The sequence below is a fragment of the Nanorana parkeri genome, unplaced genomic scaffold (assembly GCF_000935625.1).
Source record: "Nanorana parkeri isolate BGI_ZX_2015 unplaced genomic scaffold, ASM93562v1 scaffold682, whole genome shotgun sequence".
Taxonomy (NCBI): Eukaryota; Metazoa; Chordata; class Amphibia; order Anura; family Dicroglossidae; genus Nanorana; species Nanorana parkeri.
In genome coordinates this window covers 864,711-870,570 of record NW_017306950.1, presented here as the reverse complement: position 1 = coordinate 870,570, position 5,860 = coordinate 864,711, and positions in this window count along the sequence as shown.

The following is a 5,860-nucleotide window of genomic DNA, read 5'->3' as shown; positions in this document are numbered from 1 at the left end:
CTTGTCTTTTATATATTTTGTTAGTCCAATATCCAATAAGAAAGGTATCATCGCATACTACAATACTCAGTTTTGTTTTTTTATACACATTTATATATACTGTATATATATATATATATTTTAGCATAAATTTTTTTAACACTGGCAAACGTTTCTCTTACCCTCATGTAAATGAACATTCTCCCAGCCAGTTCCCTATCCTGGTAAGACTTTCATAAAGTCCTTTTTCACCGGCTGCAGTATGCTCAGGAGCTCGCTCTGATCTCCAGGAGCACACTGCACAGTACTGCTGGGAAAACCAGCATGGGGATCAGTACTTGCTCTGATGTGATTAACTAATTAACATGTGATCACAACATGATCACAGACAACAGGGAAAGTTTGCAAACAATCTCGTATCTCCTCCACTTACAGCAGCTACAGAATTGAGGAGAGAAGATTTGTGTGACAGGCACTAACTGAAAAACTGTGTTAAAACTAGAAGTTGTAGTTTGTCTTTTGTTTTCCAGCCTCTGACATCATGTCCCAAGCCTCTGATATCGAGGAATTGGGTTCCACTCCACCATCACTAATGGAAGCGCTTTGTCACCTAAAGACTTTCAATTTCTACTCAGCATTTTCAATCAGGCTCAATCAAGAAGCCAAGCAGCGTGTAATGACTCCGGAAGCTCAAGTATTCGGCTAGGTATCGGAGCATTTGGGCGAGTATGAGTACTCACCCAAATACTCTGTATCGGCGTATCCCTACAATCTGAAACAATAAGAAAATCCTCACACAAGGAAAATTAGATGAACACCTTTACAGACTTATCACCACAGACAAACAAGTCAAGACAGCCACTCATAATCCACACAACAAATGTATCCATCTATGGCAAAGACAACTAGGGCACAGAAACCCAGAAGCCATACAGAACATTATAAAGAGAGGCATATCCGAAGATATAACCGTACTGCCCTGCCAAATGCTCATGACTTGCAAATGCTGTATGGAAGCAAAGGCCACATGTACCCCACGTCCGCAGGCCACCCAATGAAAGACCACCCACCCCTTGGAGCTCATACACAGTGACATGTGCGGGCCAATGAAAACTCCCACATCAGGTGGGAACGGATATCTACTGACTTTTATTGATGATTATTCCAGATACACAACAACTTATCTGAAGAAGCAAGAATGAAACATCAGAAAAACTTCAAGAGTTTGTAATCATGCCCAGCAACAAATTCCGACGGAAACCAGGAATTATACACACTGACAACAGAGGGGAATACATCAGTAAGGAAGTGGAATCATATCTGAAGAAACAAAGTATAGTACACCAGACTACCACACCATTCACTCCTGAACAAAATGGTGTAGTGGAATGGAAAAATCGCAATCTTATAAAAAATGGCAAGATGCATGCTCTCTTATGCCAACCTATCTAAGAAGTACTGGGGAGAAACAGTCATTTGTAAGGTAACAACCACCTCTGCGCAGGTGCATGGTCCCATTTTCCAAGTAACTGGAAAACATGCTCTAGTGCGCAGCCCGCGCAATGGACTTACGCACGCAAATGTGCGCACGTCAGTCACACAGGAAATGACGCTTCTGCTAGTAGATTGGTCTATTTAAACAAACCTGCCATATTTTTAGTTGTTTTATGATCTTCACCTAGTTCTCTGTGTATCCCTGACTCTGCCTTGTTAACCTGCTTCCTGTGTTTGACCCGGATTGTCTCTGACCACTCTTGATTGCTGCCTACCTCCTGACCTCGGCCTGTTTACTGGACTTCCTTCTGCCTCCTGTTTTGTACTTCGCTACCAGGCTAGCTTTGACCCCTTGGTTTCTATTGGACCTCGTTTCTGTCTCCTGCTCCGGTACCCTGCCCAGGGTTGAGGGACATTAGCTGCAAGGGAAGCCTCCTCAACTATCGGCCCCGCTGGCTCTCAAAATACCTGAACAATGCTATCCAATCTTATTTTTTTTAGGTATTTTTACTACAACTGTGGCAGCAGGGAGCTTTAACCACACTCCCTCAGTTTGACTTCACCCCTGCATGTAAAGTTCCCACCTCAGTGTAGATGCAAGAATCTGTGCTGTGATTTATGCTCACATAAATATTCCTAGGTACTTATTCACTGTTAACTCTAAATTGATTACCTGTAAAGCAGGGACGAGCGGTCAGGGGAGGCAGGTGAGGCAAAGCCTCACCTAGTATTATGGAGGAAAACGTTGTCAGCTTCAAGTCTGAAGCTGACAGCTTTTTCTCCATTCAGATCGGCTTGTAACAGGTTACACAGCAGGGAAAGCCTCCCCGCTGTGTAACCTGTCATGGACAGAGCGCTGTAAATTACAGGCAGTTCTGCATCCGGCATCCCCATAATCTACAGGGCCTCTGCTTCAGAAAATATATAATTGTTTGGGGGTTTAAGTAAGTCTCTTTTTAAAAAATGCCGATTTTAACACGTGTGTGAAAAATATAAAAAATTTGCTCTGATCGCAAGGTCGTTAAACCTGACAACACTTTGTTATATGTCATTTTTAGATTGTCTGTTATCAGCATTGATTGCAGGCAGGAGATTGGACAACCTTACAGCATGACACTTGGCCTGACACATTGGTTCTGACACTAAGAAACTACAAGTAAATAATAACATTTTAAGTTATACCGGGATACAACAAAGACTTAAAATGCTCAATGCAAACAAAGCAGTGGGTCCGGATAACCTGCACCCCAAGGTACTTAAGGAACTAAGCCAGGTTATAATTAGACCATTAATCCTCATTTTTAAGGACTCCTTAATGACTGGTAGGATCCCCAGTGATTGGCGGAGGGCTACGGTAGTCCCAATATTCAAAAAGGGGGCTAGGTGCCAACCTGGGAACTATAGGCCAGTCAGTCTAACCTCGGTAGTTTGTAAAATGCTAGAGGGCATAATAAAGGATTATCTGGTAGAATTTCTTCAGGAAAACGGGATAGTTAATCTCAATCAGCATGAGTTCAGGAAAGATCGTTACTGCCTAACTAACTTGCTAACTTTCTATGAGGGGGTAAGCAGAGATATGGGTGGAGGGAAGCCGGTAGATGTGGTATATCTGGATTTCTCAAAGGCATTTGATACGGTACCACACAAACACTTACTTCACAAGCTGAGGGCTATGGGCATAGATGAGGTGGTGTGTACGTGGATAGAGAACTGGCTACGGGAACGGGTCCAGAGGGTATCTGTAAATGGCACCTTTTCAGACTGGGCAAGTGTAATGAGCGGTGTGCCTCAGGGTTCTGTGCTGGGTCCCACATTGTTTAACTTATTTATTAATGACATCGGGGAGGGTGTTAACAGCGATATTTCCGTGTTTGCGGATGACACCAAAATAGGGAGGGTAATAGACACGGACTTAGACACTATAACATTACAGGAGGACCTGGATAAAATAGGGGAGTGGGCATTAATGTGGCAGATGAGGTTTAATGTCGATAAATGCAAAGTAATGCACTTTGGAATTAAAAATAAACAAATGGGTTATACAATTATGGGTATGCCGCTGGGGAAGTCAGAAATGGAGAAGGATTTGGGGGTCATTGTAGACCACAAACTGAAAGGTAGTTTGCAGTGCCAGGCTGCTGTAAACAAAGCTAGCAGGGTCTTGTCCTGTATTAAAAAGGGGATGTATTGCAGGGACAAGTCTATAATTTTGCCACTTTATAGATCATTGGTTCGACCTCATCTGGAGTACGCGGTCCAGTTCTGGTCACCAGTACTAAGAAAAGATGTCCTTGAGTTGGAAAAAGTCCAGCGAAGGGCAACCAAACTAATTAGGGGTATGGAGGACCAGAGCTACGAGACGAGGCTACTAAATTTAAACATGTTCACATTAGAGGTGAGGAGATTAAGGGGGGATATGATTTCCATGTACAAAATGTTTAATGGTGGTAGCAACATTAGCGATAAACTGTTTAAAATTAACTCCGTTACAAAAACTAGAGGCCATCACCTAAAATTGGTGGAAAAAAAATTCCAGCACAAGGTGCGAAGGGGGTTCTTCACAGTAAGATCAGTTAGGGTCTGGAACTCACTGCCACAGGCGGTGATTTCAGCAAAGAATGTGGAATTTTGGACGATTTCTTAAGGGACCATCAAGTAGTCTGGGAGGAGCATATGTGGAGGTCTGAGTGGGCGGAGGGAGGTCCAGTCAGTCTGGAGCTGGCACACGGTTAGTACAATTCCCGCCCTCCCTCCCTCCCTTGTTTTTTAAGTTGTTTTTTACTATGTGTTGCTGTTTGTCGTGCTTACTTTGTCTATGCTGCTTAGGTCCTGTGAAGGTGGGTAACGGTGAGTGTGATTATGGTTGGACTTGCCTGTGGTGCGTAGTCCTGGTTGTTCTCTGGCGGGTTCAGCAGAGAGAGGTCTAAGAACTATGTGTAGGTAGGTCTCTACTGTTACTTCCTATATTGTCGGTGTGTTGGGGCTAGGGGCCAGTGGTTTTCAGGGGTAAGCAGAGATCTACTGTAGCTGAGTAAGGGGTTCCTTCACAGACCTCAAGCCAAATAGGTATAGGGATACAGTTGTTGTTACATTGTCATAAGTTATGTTTTAGGTGATAATTATATTTAATTGATATTTTGTAATAAACGGCTGCTACAGCCATTTTATATCCAATCCTGTTTGGTCTCTTATTTGGGTATAAAGATTTTTAGAAGGGTCAGATGCTGTAGTCAGCTGTTCATGGTTGGGTCATGTGCTGCCTTAACCCCTTCATGACTGAGCTTGTTTTTAGTTTCTGTTCGTAAATGACTGACACACTTTTGACATTTTTGCTGTGTGATTCTTCCACGTCAGTAATATACTTTCTTACAAAGTGCACCCACACATATTATATATTGTTTTTTAGAGGACAGATAGGGCTACATATTTATATCACATATGTGCGTCTAACGCCTCACTTAGGACAAATAAAATATAAAAAAAGAGGAAAAAACCGTTTAAAAAAAACACTTTTTTCCCAGTTTTGATTTGTAGTATTTTTTTTACAAAACCAGCACAGCTAAAAAAATGCAATAAATACATTCATTTATTTGTCCCTTATTTTATTTTATTTTTTACACATTTTTTTATTTTTTTTACACTTTTCACAATTTTTTTTTTTTTTTACACTTTTCACTTTTTTTTTTAACTTAAAAATGTTATTTTATTTATTTAATTATATCAAGCAGATTTTGTGAATTAATCTCACTGTTACTGCATGATAAATTAATAAATTTTTGGTTATTATCAGGCTGCTTCAAACTTCAGAACAGCCGATAATAAGTTAGTGACACTGATCCTGCAGCAGTTCAGGATTCAGCTGTTACTAAATGTTTTCTGATTGTTGCAACAACGATCAGCAAACAAACATTCTTCTTCCAGGAATAGATACATTGTAGGAATAGACACATTTTGTATCTATTCATGAAAGAAAAAAAAAAAAGCCAGTATAGCTTGAGAGAGATATCTCTCGATCTATACGAGCTGTCAGAATGCCGGCAAAAGCCGGCATCTGTGTCCGCTTTGCTTTGACTCTCAGACACCCGATATTAAGGTATCGGGTGTCTGAAAAAGGTTAACCCTTTCATTAATGAATGCCTCTGTAGTAAGGGCAGCCATTAATGAATGTTAAAAGCTGATTCTCAGCGATTAACAGCCCTCTAAAGCAGCAAATAACTCGTCACGTACAGTGTACGTGACAAGTCATTTGGTCCCTTTGTCGCTGGACGTCACGAAGGGGTTAACGCAATGCAGGTTATTGCATGACACGTAGGAACAGAGAACTGCCAGCGAGGGCTACAGCATTATATTTTGCCATAAATATCTTCAGTTTTACAAATAAATAGGT